The 21,526-nt window shown below is 44.3% G+C and overlaps 2 long non-coding RNA genes across 3 annotated transcripts; one reads left to right on the top strand and one right to left on the bottom strand.

Moving 5' to 3' along the window:
- Window positions 1-1,463: 1,463 nt before the first annotated feature.
- On the bottom strand, window positions 1,464-21,267 carry LOC139084608 (uncharacterized). Of its 2 annotated transcripts, XR_011542124.1 has the most exons (4): window positions 21,132-21,267; window positions 20,671-20,741; window positions 20,083-20,134; window positions 1,464-1,967 (listed from the first exon to the last, which is right to left on the bottom strand). It is a non-coding gene; the product is annotated as an uncharacterized lncRNA (long non-coding RNA). The 2 variants fall into 2 exon arrangements; XR_011542123.1 differs by lacking the exon at window positions 21,132-21,267 and having other exon boundaries at window positions 20,671-20,806.
- Window positions 11,075-15,652, top strand: LOC139084609 (uncharacterized). Its single transcript, XR_011542125.1, has 3 exons — window positions 11,075-11,509; window positions 11,736-11,878; window positions 15,504-15,652. It is a non-coding gene; the product is annotated as an uncharacterized lncRNA (long non-coding RNA).
- Window positions 21,268-21,526: the final 259 nt, after the last annotated feature.

Here is a 21,526-nt window from a genome sequence, read left to right as displayed (position 1 = left end):
AATATTTCTTATTTCTTCTGTGCTGTGGAATCTTCTTAAGTTTGCCACTATAGAACTGTGCTGTTCACTAAGACCCTATCTCTAGGATCTGGTTTGACTGTGACTTTGTGAGGAAGCAATTTTAATATTCAGTTGGGGGTTGCTGTTCTTCTGGGGTGTACATCGATACAGGTGTCTAAATGCTGGTCCCTTGCTGACACAGTATGAATTCTTCAGTGTATGCATGTGGGCAGGGTAGGATCATTGCTCATTTCCCCAGTAGGCAAGCCGATGCCACTTGGCCTGTCCCCACACCAACCTCAGCCCCCTGCTGGCATGATACCTCCTGCCCGAGTCTGCACACCCCATGGCTCTTGCTGCTGGGCTCTCTTCACCCAGTAGGTAGTCTTCTTGGATGGAGCACCAACATGATGGCCCACTCTTGGCTACTCTCCATAGAGTCCATGGGACATAGTGAAATGAGCCATCTTCCTCATGGAGACGGTAGGAGAGCGGGGGCTCCAGACAGCCTCTATCTGGTCCTGTCTCCCATTCGGGTCCCTCCCTCTCAAATACACCTGGATTGGTTGGGTCAGGAAGTCTGCTCATCCACAGGCATGCCCCTGAGGAATGCACCCTTTATCGTTTCTTGAAAACAGTTCCAATTCCCCATTTGCTTAGGAATCCTGTTAACTTGTTTTCCGGAAAGACACCTCACTGGGAGTCGTATTAAGGTCTGCCAGGCCAATGACTCACAATCCCGTTGGATTTCCCATCTCACCTGACATTTCACTGAAATAGAGTAGTGGGAAAAGTGGAGGGGTGGTAGGGGTCATGTTTGGAAACAGTAGAGCAGTCTGGCCTGGTTGCTCCCTACATCTGAGCACAGAGGAATCCATCCTGGGACTTCCTCTGTCACCGTCCCGTGGGACACCAGTCTCCTTGATCTTGCAGCTTCCTCTTTCTTAGATTGAATCTTCTCCATGAGGAAGCACACCCTTTAGTGGTGTCTAAGGAGGGTACAGAGGGGCATAGTTTTAGGTAGTGGTATACCTAAAAATGTTTTTATTTAACCCTCATATTTTATGGTTTGGATGGATGTAAAAATATAGGTTGAAAATAATCTTCCACTCAGAATTTCTCTACTTTTTATTTTTGTCTTTTTATTTTTATAAAGGAAAACATCAAATGGACTGATAATATAAACCATCAGGACCCTGATCCAACTGTGTATCCCTCTCCCCATTTTAGCTGTTTCTTTGGCATTGACCATCGACTGCACATTTTTAAATACTATGTGCATGGTGGTAACTCTTGGTTCATCAGCTTTCTCTTATTGTCGTCTTATTTTCGGTTTGTTTGTTTTCATGGCAGGTTCTAAAATTTCTGCTTTTGGAAATCCTAAATATATACCAAAAAAAGAGAGAATGGTATAATGGACTCCCACATATACCCACCCAGCTTTGACAATTATCAACTCATAGACCATCTCTTTTCTTTATTTTTTCGATTTCTCTTTTTTTCCTTCCCTTTAAATATTGCATCTGGTTATTTCATGACTGATTCCTCCAAACCATCCTCCTCCAAGTGGTTCGTCTTTAAATCTCCCACTATTTCTTCCTGATAATGGTCAGATTAGTTACAGCCTCTGTTCTCTTGGAGTCCTCTAACATCCTAAAGCGGGAAATTCTCTCTAGGGTAGTTCCAAAAGCTACTTGGTGGTCTGTAGTCAGTCGAATTGTTTTCCCAGAATGTAACGGACTTAAATGCCCCATCATAACTAGATGTAACTGAAAGCTTTGGCGAGTTGACCAAAAAAGATTTCCTTGACCTCTTCTTCATGTATATGCCTATAAATAGGCTCCACCAAGATGCTGCCCTCCACGCGAATCTCTTTCGCCTTAGCACTGTCTGGTTGACGGCTTCAGGTTTCCTGGGGGACTTGATTCACTGGATCATGGTGTCATCCACGCCCATGCAGAGCCTTCCTGCCAAGATAGTAGAATGTGAGAATGTGCAAGATTGTCTCCCCAGCAAGGAAAGAACTGAATTTCTCATTAACTTGAAATAATTTTTATGACCATCAAATTGTTCAAGTCTGGTCTTTTCAGAAAGTTGGAGGGAAGGGAAGGGGAAAATAAAAGAAACGATGACTTCTCTTTAATAAATGCTGTCTTTTTGCACAATGTTTTAAACAATTTTTTTTCTTTTCAGGAAAGGGAGGACACTGGTAAAACAAAACCTTTGTCTGTTGGTGGTCTGCTCCACATGCACGTCTTCCAGACAATGTCACCCATTTTCCATCTTTTTCTTTCTATCCTTACTCTGAGAGGGTTAGTTTTACTGTGCCATGATTCAAATTTTCTTAAAGTATTTTAAACTCTCAAAAGCACGTGTAGAGATTATTATCACTTCCTGTTTTATCCAGGCTCCTCATAATCTTTGGTAACTGTATTTCACCAGTTCTGTTTACTCTGAGCCAGAGGGCACAGCCTCACCCTTTGAGTACCAATAAAGGCTACGAGAAAGCCAACGATCTAGACCCAGATAGCTGCACAGTCTGAACACAGCGTTCCAGCCTGACGGTGAAGACAATAAATGGCACCTAAATTTAGGCAAAAAAAAAAAAAAGTCCTAGAGTTGTTGAAAGAAAGGTGCAGTAAGAAAGAGTAAGACTTTTAATCTTTTGGAAGCAAAAATTAAATATACTTCTACTACACAAATTTGGAACATATTTGAAAGAGCAATTGACATATGTTTCTATACAAATTTGTTGATCTGTGTTATCCTATTATATTTATTTGGTGCTCCATTTGGTCATAACATTGTGAGAGTATCATTTGCTTAATTTGAAAAGTGAGAACTGAGTGTTTTTAAAATAAGCAAGGAGAGAAGTGAAAAGATGTCTAAAGACCAGGATGTTCCTCATGCCGGTCTCACTCATTGTCAGGGGACTCATTGCTCCTGGGGTGGTGAGAGAATGGAACTAATCCGTAAAGTTAGCACATTTCTGCTTCTTAACATTTCCCGAATGCTTGACACTATAGGAAATACAATCGTAGTCTAACGTGCTTACGAAAGAGCAGCCCCCACAATAACTCAGTCACCAACCAATTTCCCCACGTATGAAGGTTTCAGTCACGGCACACATTCACATTTTTAGTGAATATTTAACTTTCATGCTCAATGTATAACAGTTACTTCTGAAAATTCATTGTAAGTAAGCAGATGAAAAGAGAAAAAGTTAATTTTTCCCAAAGGAATGTAAAAAGATCAGTTTATTTAGGAGGAGAAAGATAGCGCGTGATAAGTAGTGCCTTTCTTGGCGCTGTAGGCATTGCTGTTATCATCTGGGATTTTTTTTTCTGTAAACCTTGGTATAGATTATTATTTAAATAAAAGCAATGCCTTTTCAATATCTAAACTTGATTTTTCTTTTTGAAACATGGGTATTTATTGACCTGTTAAAGACTGAATGTTAACCTTATTCCAAATTTTGCTCAAGACACGCACACTAGTCCCACTTATTATTTTATGGACTTTTCCAAGCCAGGAGGAGACGGACCCTGGACCTTCCTTAGAATAGGAGGCAGACGGCACAGACAGTAAAGCATAGACTCTGCAGCGAAATCACCTCAGCTCGAGCCCCAGCCCCCCGTCTCATGGTTGTGTAACTGGAGGCATGTGACGTGGGTTCTCTATCTCCAAGATTAATGTAAAATGGAGATAAGCATAGTCCCTCCCCATGGGGTTGTTGTGAGGATTAAGTGAGTGATTATGTGTAATATCACTCAGAACCATAACCGATTGTCATTCTTACTTAAGGGGAAACAGTGACTTGCCTGGATCATCACAAAGGTTGAGTTTGTCCTGTTGGATATGGCCAGACTATTGAAACTCCTTTCTGCTTCAAAAAGTAAGACATTTATTCCATAATTTGGCACAGGAACAAGTATAGTGGTGTCTGAAGTTCTGCTTCATCCTCCGATGTGGATAATAGCATTTGTCTTCAAGAAATTTTGCCCAGGTATCATAGGCAGGGATCTTGGAAAAACTAATTTATTGATGAGAAGTGACTGTGTCTTCTTAAGGAAAGTCCTTTGTAATTACTGATGCCATCTGACAGGGCTGAAATTCTTTTCCTTTTAAAGAAGTTTGAGACACCAGATGAAAGATATTAAAAAGTTATAAAGTAGATTTAGTGTTGAGTAGATTCCAACATTCTCCATTAATTGAGTAGTTTCAAATAGCTGAGATCCAGGCTTCCTTGCAGACAACAACTTGAGGGGGATGGAAGGGAGGAAACAGATCCTGGAAGGAACAGGACCAGGGAGACACATCCATCTACCGGAAAAGCCCACAGAAAGGGTGTCCAGCCAGACTCCAAATCTCTCATTTTTCCTTTAAGCCAGCTTCATCCCATCAACCTGTAGTTGATGTACTACTGGCAGATTATGAGACTGCAGAGCCTAATTTGTCAGAGGTCAAGTGGACCAAGAGGAAGAGCTGAACCTTCTTGGGGGTACCTGCAGCAGCGTGGAAAGAGTGGCAGCTATTCACTGGGCGCTGTCTCTGAGCAAGGCACTCCAGTGAGGTCTCTCACACCTCCTCTTGCCCTGCACAGTTACCATCCTCCACTTCACAGTGAGGAACACGAGGCACCCAGAGGTGAACAACTTGCCCAATGTCACATGGTAAGTGGACCCTATGAGAGCAGAGCCCGTCCTCTTGACCACCATGCTTTCCTTCCTCCTCACTGCATGAAGGAAGCCTGCTCTTTTGTTCTTGCACTCTTCCCCCTCAATCTGGAAATTCCCAAGCACCACGACTGAATTGCAAGAAATGAACCTGATTTGACAGACAAGGTCACTGCCTTCTAGGACAACTAAATCTCAGACAGACAACACTGACATGAGCAGGATGCATGAGGACCCCCAAACATAAGAACCCAAATTAAAGAAACACCTCACCTCAGGGCCCGAGTTCTCTCATCTACAAAATGAAAGTGTTGGGACATAGGAGGGTATTCTACCGATTCACTCACTCACTCATAAACAAGCGTGCCTTGAGGACCTTTTATGGGCCAGGCCCTGGAGATGCCACTGCTACCTCAAGGAGCCCATAGTCATAGGATGCATGTATGATAACAGATACTATGCGCTGTAGATAATGCTGGCTTTTCATTTGCTAACTCCACGACTATTTGTTAAGTTTCTGCTATGTTTCAGTCTCTGTTCCAGGCACAAGAGATAAATCAATGAGCAAAACAAAGTCCTACCTGCATGGAAATTATTTCTACTAGTGTCTAGATACCCAGGGCCAGGGTACGTCCTCAGTAAATGCATGCTGAATGAATGGATGGAGCTTGGTGATAACACGGTCCTTTTACGTGCTCTTACACTTACATTGCCTCTATTTAATTAAGTTCTCTTTTGTGTAAAATTCCATTTGAGTCTTCTCACAATTAACCCCACACAGTCCAGTGGTTCCAGTTGAGCTAATCCTCTCTCCATCCCCGTCCCAAGGTCCCAAGGATGGACACCTGCCCCAAGCTGGACCAGTCAGAATATCCGATCCCCTCGGCCACACTGAATGTCGTGGCCCAAGTCAGACTAACCAGAGTCTTTGCTGGGAATGGTGTTGAGGATATGGGAAAGCATGTTTTCTTTCTCTGCTTTGTAATAGTAGGCGTTCCTGAAGACAGATGGCTGCCCACCATGCCTCCCACCATGAGCCACTTAAAAGAGCCAATAAATTCCTTCTCTGGGCTTCAACAACTTGACTTGGGTTTTGTCACTTGCAGCCCCAAGTTCCTGCCATGTACAGCTATGGAGAGGCAGAGCCAAGGCCTGAAGCCAGGTCTACGAATCTACGTTTAGTGCTTTTTTGGCTAGACTTACCAGCATTTAAACCTAAGCTAGTATGTACTTGCTTCTGTTGGGAATCTTGTTTACAGATAACAGAGCCACACTATTACCCCAAATTCTGAATCAATAATAATTGCTAACATACATGTTGAGGATTGTTCTTTGCATCACATGGTGAAGTAACACACTTTGTGGGAGGCACTGCTGCCTGACCCTCTACGTTTTCCTTCTTTGCTAACAGAATCTTGATTTTGTTCAGGTATCCGGCACCCAGTAAGTGAACGTTAATTACTGTAGGGAAATTTCATTTCCCTTGCTACTGATCTGTTCGGGTGTGGGTAGTCATGCAATGCTGGCCCGTGACATTTAAGGGAACGTCTGCTGGGGACTTTAGGATGCAGTTCACCCCATAAAAAGGGGCCCAATGAGGACTTCCAGTCTAGGCAAGATGATGTAGACCCATTTCTCCCTGCTGCTCCCTGCGAAGCACAACTGTAAACCCTGGAAATAATGTAACAGGAACTGAAGGAGAGCTCTAGAAGGTGGAAAGAGGGAAGTCACCTGGTTAGGGACCCCAGGACCTAGGGACAAAGTGATAACAAGGCATCCTACAACCCACCATTCAACAGAGGAAGGCAACCAAGGCCGAGCATTTTCTTACCCCAACCTAGTAGCAGAAAGCGACCCAGGGAGGTCCATTCCTCCCCTAGATTGGTGGAATCCGAGGACCAACACCAGACATGCCCAGCAACACACACCAGGGAGAGGGGCCACTCAAAACCTTGGTGATAATAAGTGACCAGAGCAAGTACTCACCTTCTCCAGCAGGCCTGAGACTCACCTCCTGCCCAGAGACACAGGACAGCTGGTGGCAAAGGCAAGAGAACCTGCTGCAACAAACACCGAGCCCAGGAAGCCTCTTCACCCCCATGAGGTGGAGACTCCTGCCCCCACCTAGGGGGCCCAGGGCCCAGTGTGGGGAAACTCCTGCCTCCCCAGGCAGTAGCAACAGAAACCACTGGGAGCCTCACAGCACAGGAAAAACCAACAGACCATAGTAACACCACAAAGTCTCTGAAGATTAAATTGTCATTAGAACCACAGCCTACAAAAGAAGACCAGGACCTGTGTGCTTAAACCTAAACAGGGTGCCCACCTGCTAAAATAAAAGATTTAATAAGGACCCAGGGTTTCCTAATACAATAGTTAAAATTTTCAGGATACAAGATCACCTGTCATACTAAGAGTATGGAAAATCACAATGTGAATAACACCAGTCAACTGAAGTTGACATGGAGATGAATCAAGATATCAAATTATCTGGAAGCCACCATAAAACAGTTTCAATAAGCAATTAAAAATTCTCTTAAAACAAATGGAAAAATAGAAAATCTCAATCCCAAAACAGAAGTTATAAAAAAGAACAAAATGGAAATTATAGAACTGAAAAATACAATAAAAAAATTTAAAATGATGATGGGCTCAATAGTGAGTGAAGATGACAGAGGACAGTATAGAGCAAAGTTGAGGACTGAGTAGGCCAATTTACCCAACGTGAGCAGAAGAGAGAAAACAGAATGAAAAAAAGGAACAGCCAGTGGGACAATAACAAAAGATCCAACATTCGTGCTATTGGAGTCCCAAAGAAAGGATAAAAACTGGAGCTGAAAGGATGTTCAAAGAAATGATGGCTGAAACTTCCAAAGTGTGATGAAAGACATAAATCAACAGATTCAAGAGGTTGAGCAAACCCCACATGGGGTAAACCCCAAGAAATCCAAGACAGAACACCATAATTACACTTCTGAAGACTCAAGACAAACAAAAATCTTGAGAGCAGCCTGAAAGAAAGGACACATTCACTGCAAGTGAGCACCAATTCGAATGACAGCAGGTTTCTCATCTGAAACCATGAGGCCAGAAAGAAGTGGTATGTTCTTCTGGTGCTGAAAGACAAGAAGTGTCAACTGCAAATCCTATATTCTGTGAAACTATCCTTCGGGAATGAAGGGGAAATAGAAGCATTCTCAGATGAAGGAAAACCAAAAGAATTTGTCATTAGAGATCTACCTTAATGAATGGCTAAAGGAAGTTCTTTAAACAGAAAGAAAATGATAAAATAAAAATCCTTGTAGCATTAGGAAGGAAGGAAAATAATGAAAAGAACAGAAGCAAGGACATACGATAGATTATCCTCCTCACTCATTTTGTAAATCATATTTCCTAATTAAAAACTCTAATACAATCTGATATGTATGACAATGACATTTAAAAGTGAGGAAGGTAAAGGGACCTAATGGAAGCGAGTTTTCACCTTTTACTCAAGGTGATAAAAGCTTAATACCAATACACTTTAAGTCACAAATGTATTGTAATACCCAGAGTGACCACTAAGAAAATTATATAAAGAGATACACTCAAAAACACTATAAATAAATCAAGACGGAATATCCCAGGGACATGAATCCACACCATGGAATGCTACTCAGCAGTAAGAAGGAATGAACTATTCATTTACACAACTTGGATGAGTCTTAAGGGAATTATGCTGAGCAAAAAAAGCTAATCCCAAAAGATTACATACTGCATGATTCCACTTACATAACATTCTTGAAATGACAAAATTAGAGAAGTGGAGAACAGGTTAGTGGTTTCCAGGGGTTTGGGATGGACGAGTTACAAGAAAAGTTAGGTGGGTTATAAAAGGGGAACGTGAGACGTCCTTTGGTGTTGGAATTGTCCTGTATCTTGATGAGCCTTACAAGTGATAAAGTCGCACAGAGCTAAACACACACACACACACACACACACAAATGAGTACAAATAAAACTGGGGAGGTTGGGATGCTATGGGTGGATTGCATCAATGTCAGTATCCAGTTTGTAATCTTGTGCTAGAGTTTTGAAAGATGTTACCATTGGGAGAAACTAGGTAATGGGTACCTGAGATCTTTCTGTATTACTTCTCATAACTGCATGTGGATCTATAATTATCTCAAAATAAAACATTTAATTAAAAACGGGGCTGCCCAGGGTCGAGTCGCACCCATTCTTGCCTTGGGATGTTGTGTGGGAGGATATGATATTGGAGCTGTCTACGACTGATGAAGGGAAGCCAGGTGGACTGGAGGAGGGATGATCCAGGATCTGGTATCACTGAGCCACGTGTTTAACCAACCATGGGCCCACCCTCTTCTCTCTCTTATTCTGTGGGATGATAATTTCTCATTGCGTAAGGCACTTATACCTGGGTACTCTGTTATTTGCAACTGAAATGGTGTAATTGACACAGGCTTGAAAATTCAAACTATCTCAGATAAAACAATTATTGGAATGGCTTGCCAGATAAAATATAGGAATCCGTTACATTTAAATCTCAGAAAAGCAATGAATAATATTTATAATATGCCCAAATATTGCATGGGACATACTTTTACTGAAAATTATTTGTTATTTATTTGAAATTTAAATGTAACTGGATGTCCTGTATTTTTATTTGCTAAATCTGGCAACCCTATATTGGAATGGGAACGGATGTATACGGCAACTGAAAATTAGTATTTTTATGTGCCTCATTCGATTCAACTCCCAATGAAGGGGTTGAAATTCAGGATTTATCATTTAAGAAAAATATATTTTAGGAGTAATAACGCCATATTTGTTGCATGCATAACAATGTTAAAAATGGGAGTCTCCTTATCTCAGTTTCAGCCAAGCCCTCGAGATAAGAGGTGTCAGCTCCACACCACCCCCGCCGGCTGCATCCCACACAGGGCGCAAGACCTATGGGGGCTTTCAAAGGAGGCGCTAAAAGTCAACTCATGGTTCTCGCCCCTCATCAACCTTCTTGGCAAAAGCTACAAATTCACTCTGAAGCCAGCACAAACTGGGGCAAGAGAGACTCCTTCATAGTACATTGGTACATTATCCTTTGGGACTAGGCACTTTAATTTCTGAAATAAGGCTGTTCCTACTTTGCAAAGTGACCAGAAGTCTTTGTATAATTCAAGAGTGATTGGAAAAGTTACGAGGACCAGCCTGAGATTTCATGCAAGGTGGCGGGAAAGAAGTAACTCACAAAGCAGATTCCGAGGCATGTGAGGGGTAAAGAGGATGGCTGCTTTCTGCTTGTGGCATGAGTGTCCTGCTCCTCAGGGTGGTACTGTGTGTCCTCTGGACACTGGGCACGAGTCCAAGTCCTTGACAAATACTAGTGCATTCAGTGCTCTCGACAGCCCAGTGAGGTACCTATTATTATCATCTCCACTTTACTGGAAAGGAAACGTAGGCCCGTAAAGTGGAGCAGGTCACTCGGGATTACACATCTACTATGAGGCAATGCCAAGGTCTGAATTCACACATTCTGGCTCCAGGACCACCACTTGTAACCATTATGCTATACTACCTCTCTCATTAAGTGGAGCAAATGCAACCAAAATTACTTTAAACGCTTTACATTTTCTATACCCCAATAATTTCATCATCATGACCACCACAACCCCACCACCCTCACCATCATCATCAATTCATTAATTCTATATCCCCATCAAGCACGTCCTGTGTGCCAACATACTCGGCACTGTTTTGTATCACAGGAATCGATGACTCTTGAAATAATAGCGCACAAAATAGGGATCATCATTTACTGAGTGCATGATGTGTACCGTACTAAATGTTTTACTTATCTCATTTAATCCTCTCAACAAACTCATGAGAATGACTTCTTCCACAGATAAGTGAATGCAGTTAGGAGAGAATAAATTATCCATGGCTAGTAAGAAAAAGATTCACTTTCAGATCTGCTGCCTGGCCTTGGCCATCACAGCATGTGGCCTCCCTGACAGGGTTTCCTCTCTCCAGGTAGAGAGCTGGGCTAATGGACTCAGCTGGGCAAGAGAACACTCCCCCCGGGCCACTGCTGCAATTGCTGACACTCTCCTGCATTCCAGCCTTTCCTTCTGATATTTCCATTTGTTGGGGGATGACATTTCAATGTTTGTAATTTATAGTGCAAATATGCTTTACCTTGCTCCCTACAAGATACTTACATCAAAATTAGGATTGCCAGCTAGCAGACTCAATAGGCGGGCACGCATCTTTCTAATATTTGGACAGTGTTAAGGAGGTCTGCAAATTTGGAAAATGCTATAATTGTTACCAGGCAGTCAGTGTGCCCCTCCTGATGCATTGTGGGTCAGGGAGAGCACGGTGTTTTGTAACCATGGAAACAGAGTTTGAGAAGCCTGAGAGCAAACCTCCAGCATCCAGATTATCCTTCAAAGATGGCAAAGGAAAGAAAAGCTCTAAAATCACCCAATGCATTGGAACTAGTTCTAAAATATCTACACCTTAATGAAACCAATTATTCTGGCTGACCTGGGAGACAGGGAGAGTGGTAGCCTACAGAAGTGTCTAATGAAGTCAGCCACCAGTCCCTAAGAGAAGCTGGAGCAACAGGAAGTGTTCCCCCCACCCTCTCACCCCCGCCCCCGACTCCTGCACTCGCTCTTTCTCTGTCTTTCCAGGAGGCATACACCATTCGAGAACTCCATAGAGAAGACTCTGCCATCTTCAGCAGCCCCACCCCTTACAGTCCTCCCCCCATTGGAGAACACGTACCGCTAACTTGGGCATCTCCAGCCAGCCGACACGTCATCAAGATGGGTAAGGCCAAGGGCCTTCTCTCGAAAACGGAATCCTTCCTTCTCACGTTGGCATCTTCCTGGGGATTCCTGGGGTTGTTATTGAGGGTTTGGTTTCCAATTATGGTGAATCCAACAGAGCCTGTGAATCCTTTCCAGCCTCTGTGCCTTAGGGAAGCAGGGCGGGGGTAACATCTACCTTGTGTCTGTTTCCAAAAATAACTTGGAAATGGCACATTTTGTATTAGCTTTTGCAGACTTCCCAAGGCTGAGGGAGCCATGGCCCTCATTGCTGCGTTATTGATGGTGGTCTTAGAGAGAGATGGATCATGTCATCACTATCCTCTCACAGCCTCATCCGTTACATTGACTTAGCTGTATGTCCATCAAGGTAAGAACTTTGGGGCAAGAGATAGTTTCTTCACAGCACATCTTATTAGGTGACTTGGATTAAGTGGCTTGGGGTGCGGGATGCCCAGACCTACCACATCTCTGTCGGTGCTGAGGAGATGTCAGGGAATAAGTGGGCAGGAAGCTGAGAGGAAGGAAATGAGGGAACAAACCCACCTTTCCTCTTGCCCCCACCCTGGTCTGGTTCTGCACACCCTCTTCATGGATGGTGGCAGCCAGACCTGACCTGCGCTCCTCCTGAGCACACGGCGTGAGTGCTGATTGAATGAGAGCGTCGCTGAGGAAATAGCCTGTAAGGCAGCAATTATTGTTCATTTGTTGCTATGGTGTTTCTGTGGCCTGTTTGGATCCATGAATGTCTTGATTATTTTCAGTACCCACTTATAGAACATTCTCTTCATCACAAAGTGCTTTGAAACCATCTTCACAGGTCGCTCCTGAGAACAGACCCGCGTTAGTAACGGCACTGCCACTTCACAAATGAGCACGTGAAGTGGGGTGTTGTTTTAACAACTAAAATCAAGGAAGGTAAAAGAAAAGATGTACAATAAATGACATTATCATTCTAATAAAGGAAATTCGGCTTTAGGTTAAATTATGTTTGACATAAATTGATGTTTTTATGTCAAAGGACATGACGATATCACTGAGGCGTTGACATCTAGCTGGTGTCACAGTTGGGAGGAAATATTATTTGAGAAACAAAGTTACTATTTTTAAAGGGAGCGAGGCCTAATGGGCCGAAGGAGGAGCCTGGCAATAACCGGCTCTCGAATCTCTGCTTCACAAAGAATCTATGTAGAAAATTACCCAATTCACAGTTCAATCTTTTATGTATTGGATCCCATAATCAGAGACTGTTTACAACTTATGAATAATAACACATAACAATTGCTAGGTATGTACAAGTAATATTAAAATAATGTGAGCAATAAAAAAAGAGAAAATAATATCCTCTTGTGGGTAAACAGATCACGGTGTACTCATGCCATGGAATTCTACGTCTCGGTGAAAATGAACAACACAGAGCTACATGCATCGACACCCACGGATGCATCCCAAACATAAACTTAACAGAAAAGGGGACTGCCGAGAATGTTATACCTCTTATGGAGACTTCAAAAATGTGCAAGACTAGGCAATGCATGGTTCAAGGATACATAGCTACAAGGGAACATTATAAAGGAATTAAGTGATAACGAACACAGCATTGGGATATGGGAACCTCGTGGAGAAGGGGGATGATGTCAGGGAAGAGCAGACAGCACGGGCTCCAGCAGCTGTGGTCCGGTTCCAGGGCTCAAGCGGGAGGGCTGGTCCTGGGCGTTTGTGATATTACTCCTTGTACCTCATGCATACTTGTCAATATCTTCTTTCACATTGATGAGTCACAGTAATGGCCATCAGTTTGGTTTTTTTTTCTTCCCTACCTGTGAACCTTGATTTTTCCCATTGTCCACGCTGGGCTGACCCAGCACTTGTTCGTGCCAAGCAGGGGTGTTGCCTCGGGGCTGTCCCGGCCCACCATCTGCACAGAAAATAAGTTGCTTGGGTCAGAGGACGTGCTCTCTACTGTTTTGTGTAATGGGATATAAATGATCTCAAACTCCAATGATTACAATCAATAATAATGAGTATAACTAAGACCAGTGGCTGGATTCTCAATATGTGGGTTTCTATCTAAAAAAAGCAATTGTAAACCAGGATGATGATGAAGATTTTTAAAATTTTCAACAGAATGTGTTGGCAAAATCCTACAAAACAAAGTAGACGATCAGTTTTCACTTTCTTCTTTTATATGATTTCCCTGGAACACGAGATCCTGTGAGAAAGAGTGTCCGACAGTTTCCGCCGTCCTCTGACCGAAAGAAAGGAACTGGGGCAGAGGGAGCTGGGGAGGCTTATTTAAGGTCACAAAACACTCAGTGTCCCCAGGGGCTCAGTGTAGGCCCCGACTCACAGGTAAGTGGCCAGTCCACCATCAGGAGCCTCAGCTTTCTGCCCTCCTCCGATACATTACTACTGAGAGGAGGAACGGATCAAGTCTGGCGATCAGTTCTAATGCAATCAGCACGGATTTGGGAGGAAACAGTGCTCTGACTGAGGACTCGGGAGGCTGCCGGGAACTCGAGAGTGCTGGAAGGTCAAGGAGCAGGAAGCAGCAGCATTCTGTGTTTGCATGGAAAGTCTGGCCGGGATTCTAGCACAGGACAACAACAGTGACTGTGAACAGATTCAAGTGTCACTTCCCGTCGAAGAGTCAAGGACCCAGGTGGGAGCATCCAGAAGGGCCTGAGTAGGTGCAGCACCCAAGCTCAGACAGCCAAGGGGTAGAGAGAGGGAGCATCCTTGCCGTTCAGCTTTGGTAGGGGACCGCTGCACACATCATGCCACGAGTATGGCTCACCTCGGGGATTCTGCCAAGATACAGGGAATGACAAATGCCCACTGATCTATTCCTTCAACGTCAACAGATTTACACACACACACTTTTCTTCCCTGACATTCGTTTCCAACGATAACAAACCAGTTCTCTTTAACACAGTGCCACTCTCCTTATTTCAAACAAAAAAATGCACTCACTCCCTCAACAACCGCGACAACTCAACACCTCAATGGTTACAACTGCCTCTGCCCTCAACGCCAGGGTGTCCCCATCCTCAAGTGCCACTCTTGTGCGGTCTTGCTATTCTGAAAACTGCGAGATAAATTACGGTCAGCTACCAACAAACTGTGTATGATAGTGAGGGAGAAGAGAGAGAGGAATGGAAATGGAAATTAATTAACTCATAAATATGTATATGACACAGCAAGGAATGAAATACCGGTGGAGGCCACAGTCATGATTTCTGCAGCTGCTCAGGAGGCCAAAGCTGATATTTATGACTTCTTTCTACCATCGTGTTTGGTTTGCCTTTGGCCAACATCTCAAATGGCTTGAGGTCCTTATACATGAGGGCTTCCAAGTGTTTATTCTTGAGGAACCTGAGAGCTTGCCAGTCCTAACTGTAGAGGATTGTATTAGTCAGGGCTTTCCAGAGAAACAGAGCCAATAGGATGTGCATATACGTGGAAAGAGATTTATTTTAAGGAATTGGCCCATGCAACTGTGGCAGCTGGCAAGTCCAAAGTCTGCAGCATGGACCATCAGGCTAGAGACCCAGGGAAGAGCTGATGTTTTGGTTCAAGCCCAAATGCCATCTGCTGCAGGAATCCCTCTTCCAACGGGGAGGTCAGGTTTGTTTCAATCATGTCTTCAACTGATTGGATGAGGGCCCCCCCCCCACCCACACTGTGGAAGGTAATCTGCTTTACTCAAAGTCCACTGCTTTAAATGTTAAGCTCATCCAAAAATACCCTCACAGAAACATCCAGAATAATGTTTGACCACATATCTGGGCACCACGGCCCAGCCAAGTTGACGCCAAATTAACCATAATTGCTCTTTGATCAAATTTTACCACTGGACTTGTTGATATAACGAGACACCTCTCAGGCTCCCTTCCCTAGGCCCCCTTCCATCTCTCTTCTGTCCTCATAACCCCATTTCTCTTATCAGTTGCCCCCGTCAACAACTATTTCTCCCTTTTTCCTGTTTGTCTCAGTGACACAAGAAACCTGAAACGGCCAGCTGGCAACCTCTGTTTCCAAACGAGAGAAACCATTGATTTGGCTGCATACTAAATCCCTAAAGCAGGCGTGTTCAGAGTTCCAGGAATGAGAAGCAAAAACACAATAAAAAATAAATAAAACACGAGCGGCTCTGCATGGCTTTTTGATGTGTCACTGGCCAGGCTACAGACTCCGGTCACCCAGTCACTGACCTAGTGCAGCTGTGAAGGGATTTTACAGATGGAGTGAAAGCCACTGAAGAGCTGATCTCAAGTACGGACAATCATCCTGTATGACCTGGGTGGCCCTGAGAAAGGCCCTCAGCACAGAGCTGAGGTGTCCCTGGGGAGACGAGAAATTCCACACCATCCCACTGGGATCTTCCTTTTGCAAACAGCTACTTTCACCTAATGTTTCTGAGGGAGGGTTCAGTACTTCCTTCCTTTTGTGATGGAATAGTGTTCCAGTGTATGCATACACCACATTTTATTCATCTGTTCATCAGCTGGTGGGCGCTGGGCTGTGCCCTCTCTTGGGCTATTAGGAGTAATGCTACTATGAATATCCGTGAACAAGTCTTTGTGTGGACACGTCTTCAGTTCTCCTAGGTATATATCTAGGAGTTGGATTGCTGAGTCTTATTTTAACCGCTTGAGGTACTGTCAAACTGTTTTCCAAAGTAGCTGCCCAATGTTACATTCCCACCAGCAATGTCTAAGGGCTCCAGTTTCCCCACAGCCTTGCCAACATGTTATTATTTTGCTTTTTCAGTGTAGACATCTTTGTGGATGTGAAAGGGTATCTCATTGTGCCTTTGACTTCAATTCTCCTAATTACTAACGATGTGAGCATCCTTGCAGGCGCTTATTGACCAGCTGGATATCTTCTTTGAAAAAATATCTATCAGATCCTTTGCCCATATTTTAATTGGGTTCTTTGTCATTTTGTGGTTGAGTTATAAGAGTTCTTTGTATGTGCTGGATACCAGAACGTTATAAGATACATGATTTTAAAATATTTTCTCCCATTCTGTGGGTTGACTTTTCAATTTCTGGAGAGTGTCCTCTGAGGCACAAAAGTTTTTATTTTGATGAAGGCCAATTTATCTGTTTTTCCTCTGGTTGCTTGTGCTTTAAGTGTCATGTCTCAGAAACTACTGCCTAATCCAAGGTCATGAGGGTTGACACCTACATTCCCTGTTAAAAGTGTCATGGTCTTAACTCTTGTATTTTAGGTCCTTGACTCATTTTGAATTAATTTTTGTATACGGCATGAGGCCAGGGTCCAGATCCAAGCACCATTTGTTGAAAGGACTATCCTTTCCTCATTGAATTGTCTTAGTGCGCTTGCTAAAAATCCATTGACCTTAGATGTTTGGGGTTATGTCTGGACTCCAAGTCTATTCTGTTGATCACTGTAGCTTGGTAATAAGTCTTGAAATCACGAAGTGTGAGTGCTCCACCTTTGCTTTTCTTTGTCAAGATAGTTTTGGCTGTTTGGGGTCCCTTGCACTTCCACACGAATTTTAAGATAAGGTTGAGCCTCTTGGATAAGTTTGGATGTATTCAAATGATAACAGGGTCTCACAGGAGGTTGAAGGACAACACTTGTAAGATGTACAGGAACCAAGGCTGTTCTAGAAGGCCAGAGAAAAGGGACATGGGCTACCCTGGACATGGTTATGATGCTATCATGGCAGCATCTGTGAGCAAATTCTAATTGTCCCTAGGTTGTTGCTTCACTTTGTCCAGTTTCAACATCCTGGTGGATGTGTCCATACGGCTAAGTCTGGGTCCCCTGCCTAAGCTCTCGCTGTCTGGGAACAAGGAAGAAGTTTCGCTTTTCTCTTTGATGCTGGTGTTAGGAGATGGGACTCAACATCACATGACAGAGTCTCATTATATTTGTAAATAACATTCACTACATCGAAATAAGGGCAATTGTTTACCTTGTCCTTTCTCTAGACCAGAAACGCCTTAAAAGCAAAGACTATGCTTTATCCAACATTTTTATCTGTGGATTTTTCCTCTTAAAATAAATAAGTATTGAAACAAAAAGAGAATAATAACCCTCCCACAGCCAATGAGGCAGGCATGGTCACACTCATTCCCACGGGACAGGTGAGCAAAGTGGATCTTCAAGAGTAATTCGTTTGCTGAATTTCACATAAAAAGTAACCAACAAGGCTGGTAAATTCAGGTTACCAGAATCTAAACCCACACTCCCGGGCACTGCTGTACCAGACAGCAGGGAACTAGAGATTCACCTTCAGAGTCTGTATCAGTTTCCTAAAGCTGCTGTAACAAAGTAGCACAAACTGAGTGGTTAAAACGACAGAAATTTACTCTCTCACAGCTCTGGAGGTGAGAGTCTGAAATCAAGCTGGGGGCAGAATTGGTCCCATCTGAGGCTGTGAAGGGGCATCTGTGCCAGGCCTCTCTCCCGGCTTCTGTGTCTGCCAGTCCTGGGTGTCCCTTGGCTTGTAGACACGTCACCCATATCTGCCCCCATCGTCCCGTGGCCTTCTCTCCCTGGGTCTCTTCCTTTCTTCTTGTAAGATCACATTCGGAAGTTCTGGGTGGACATGAATTTGGGGGACAGCATTCAACCCAGTCCAGAGTCACACAGACCTGAACTGGGGTGTTGGCTCCTTACAGCCGTGTGACATCATAACCCTCATCCCCCTGGCAGCAGTATGACAGTTTGCCCCAGATGGTCCCTGTTGCTGTCATATAATTTTAATATTGTCCCCATTTATTCTCAAGCTATTTCCGTTTGAACAATTGATGACGCAGTCACTCCATGTGTAATGTGTGTGAATTCCCTAACGCACAGAAGGCCCTGAGTAAATGACAACTTCCATTATTAAAGGAAGCAGCGTTCAGGGATGGGGCCACATTTTTGGGTCAAGGCTTTCTGTAACTGGGAAGCGAAGGCTGAGGCCACAAACAGTTCATCAACGAAAGGGAAAGTATTACATTTCTCCGCGGCTCTCGGTCTGTGCTGTCCCATAAGGTAACCACTGGCCACATGTAGCTATTTAGATTTAAATTCATTATAATTAAATAAAATGTACTGAGCCTTACTCGAGGCCCAGTAGCTGCCCGGCTGGCTCCGTCTGGGACAGTGCAGACACAGACCCTCCACGTCACCGCAGAAAGGCCAATGGGACAGGGCTCCCAGGGCTGTCTGTCAACCTTGGCTGCAGGGGAGGCCCAGGGGCACCTTCCGAATCCCAACGCCGGGGCACACCCTAGGCGGGTTTAATCACAACCTCTGGGGGTGGGCCCAGGACTGTCTCCAGATGAGCATGCACCGGGGTCACCCGGAGACCGTGAAAGCACAGATGGCTGGGCTCCACCCCCAGAATTTCAGACTCAGTAAGGCAGGGGCGAGATGCGAGAATCTGCCTTTCTAACAAGTCCCCAGGGAGCACACTTTGCAATCAAGGCCTTGGAAGGAAGGAATTCCGGGAGAACGCCTGCTGCCCACAGCCTGCTTGCCCACAAAGCGGGCACCTCGCCACCCTGTAGTGCGAATAGCAGCAGAGAGCAGGAGGCAAAGGCGTGTTCCCAACCCGTGCACTGTGGCCCCGGGGAGGATGGCTTCCGAAGGGCTCCAGAACGAGCCAAGGCAGAGACCGAGGTCCAGTCGAAAAGGAAATCTCCCTGTTTCTCTCACCTCCCTTCCATCACTTTTTTCTCTTCCATCCTTCCGAGCCCCTGAGGCTGCCGGGCCCATCGTTTCCTCTCTAGTCCAGCTTGGCTCCCGTGGTGAATGGGGACGAGCCTGCCTGCCCCTTCCAAACGCCCCTGCCACTCCTGGAGGCGACAGCCTTGTGCGAGGCTCCCAGTCCTGAAAGGCATCTAGTGTTCCTTGTCCACTGGTCCCCAGCAAAATCAAATTCATGGGTTCTACCCGTGAAGACAGTGGCCCCAGGCTTGAGCAGCCTGAAACTTGTGGAAGCCAGAGACCCATGCGCAACGTTTTAGGATCACACCTTTAGACCTATAAATGAAACAGGCCCCAAGGGGATGCAACCCCAACAGCCTGCAGCAGCGTCCATCTAAATGAGCCCTAGGCTTCTGCTCAAATCACTACATGGTTCTGTTCAGACGATTCTCCTACAATATTAACTGTCTGGACACACGAATCTCCTTCTTTCTTGTTCTTCTCTTCATCCCATTTCACTTTAATTTGGGGCCTCTCTTCATTCTAAATGAATAAAAGCATTTATAAGCTATGCTAGCCATTCCTCACTTAGCCAGGATTTTCCATTAAAAAAACACGAAGTTCTAAACTAGCCTCAATTTCTGTGCCTCAAAGAAATGAAGGATAATTGCTGATCTGAGATTCCTAATTTCACTAAACCCCAAATCTTAAATGTTATTTTGAGGCAAAAAAAAAAAAAATCTTCCCTATTTCTTAATATCTGTTTTTTTATTGGTATATTAGAATACAAAATCAATAAATCAAATTCTACCACAAACCAGAAGAAAAGTTACATCAAATCATTGGGAATAATGTGTTAAGATAGAATGCAATGCTCCTGCAGACCCTGAAAACACTCACCAGCCAGGGATCAGCCCATTTGTCCTGTTCCAACGACCTCCATCATAACAAACTGTGAAAAATATAAAAAACAAAACGTACAAAAATGAAACAAAGCAGTGCTTCGGATTTCCCAACAGATGTGCACGTCAATGGATTCTTCTCGAAAGTTAGCCTCGAACTAAATTTATTTCATAGAGTAATATGAAATATTTACAATGGCTCCCACATCTCCCAGGGGTTTCAGTTTCAGATCAGACGCTGCCTTTCCACGCACTCGAGGTCAAGCAGGAAGAGATTCCTTTCACCCTGGAAAGGAATCCAGGGATTCTGAGCATATTCCAGTTCATCTTTCATTTCGAAGCACTCCTCAGACATTTATGAACACAATCCCCTAATTTGGCAAAGAACCAGACCCCCAGCGAAGTCTTCCGGCCCTGCAGTAACAAAGCCAGCAGGTCAGCACCCAGGCCAGGGCTGGGGGCGGGCTCCCCGGGCCTTGGACCACCCTCCTGCCCCAAGCTTCAGCTCTTCAGTGAGGAAGTTAAAGAGAAGAACAGGAAAATATTCAAAATGCAATCACAGGGTGTCCATGCGTCAAGGACAGACCTTTGTTCTGTCGCTTTACAAACTTCGAACGCGGGCTCTTCTTCCTGAGACCACTGCTGTACTTTGTTCTTCTGGAAGAAAAAAAAAAGCTTTAAGTGCCTTAAAATGAGGCTTTCACCTGATACTAATTCTCTTCTTAGTTATAAAGGCTACTGTTTGTTTGAACAAAGAGGAATAGGAGCTGTTAGCCCCTGTTGACATTGTAGGAATGAGGGCACGGGGGAGGGAGAAAACCTCCTTCATTAACGAGCCAGGAGGCTGATCGTCAGGAAACGGCCAGAAGCACCGAAAACGGAAGAGGACACCATATTTTTATATTCTTTCCATGCAAGCAAGACACTACACTTATCATCCATTAAATACCACTGACATACTCTAGATTGCTCTAGGCTTAGTTTAAAATTTAGACTACACAAGCAGTTGGAGTCGGATTTAAAAAAAAAAAAAAAAATACAAGCCACCCTAGAATCCTGGATCAGGCCTGTGCCGTGACACCACGATCCTGCAGTCACTGAGGGCGTCCACGCAGAACACACAGGGCAGCCCACCATATTTGTCACGTGGGGGTCTCAGTTCACGCAAAAAATTCCTGGCCTTTTCGGACGTGGCAGCCTCTTACACAAAATAGGCTTTCAATAAATATTTATAGAAGAAATGACTGAATGAGTTTCACTTGGATTAAGTATGACTGGTCTGCGTGATTCACTTTCATTTCGGCGGTTTGCAGTCTGGCTGAAAGTGTTCCTCCGAAACCTCAGAGCAGAAAAGTTTCCTCTGCTTCGAGCTGCCTGCAGACGCCTCCGGTCTGAGCCCGCGGCCGAATTACGCAGTCACTCCCAGCCTTTCAGGCAGAATA

This window comes from Equus przewalskii, chromosome 7, assembly GCF_037783145.1.
Source record: "Equus przewalskii isolate Varuska chromosome 7, EquPr2, whole genome shotgun sequence".
Taxonomy (NCBI): Eukaryota; Metazoa; Chordata; class Mammalia; order Perissodactyla; family Equidae; genus Equus; species Equus przewalskii.
This window is presented reverse-complemented; position numbering and strand designations above follow the sequence as displayed.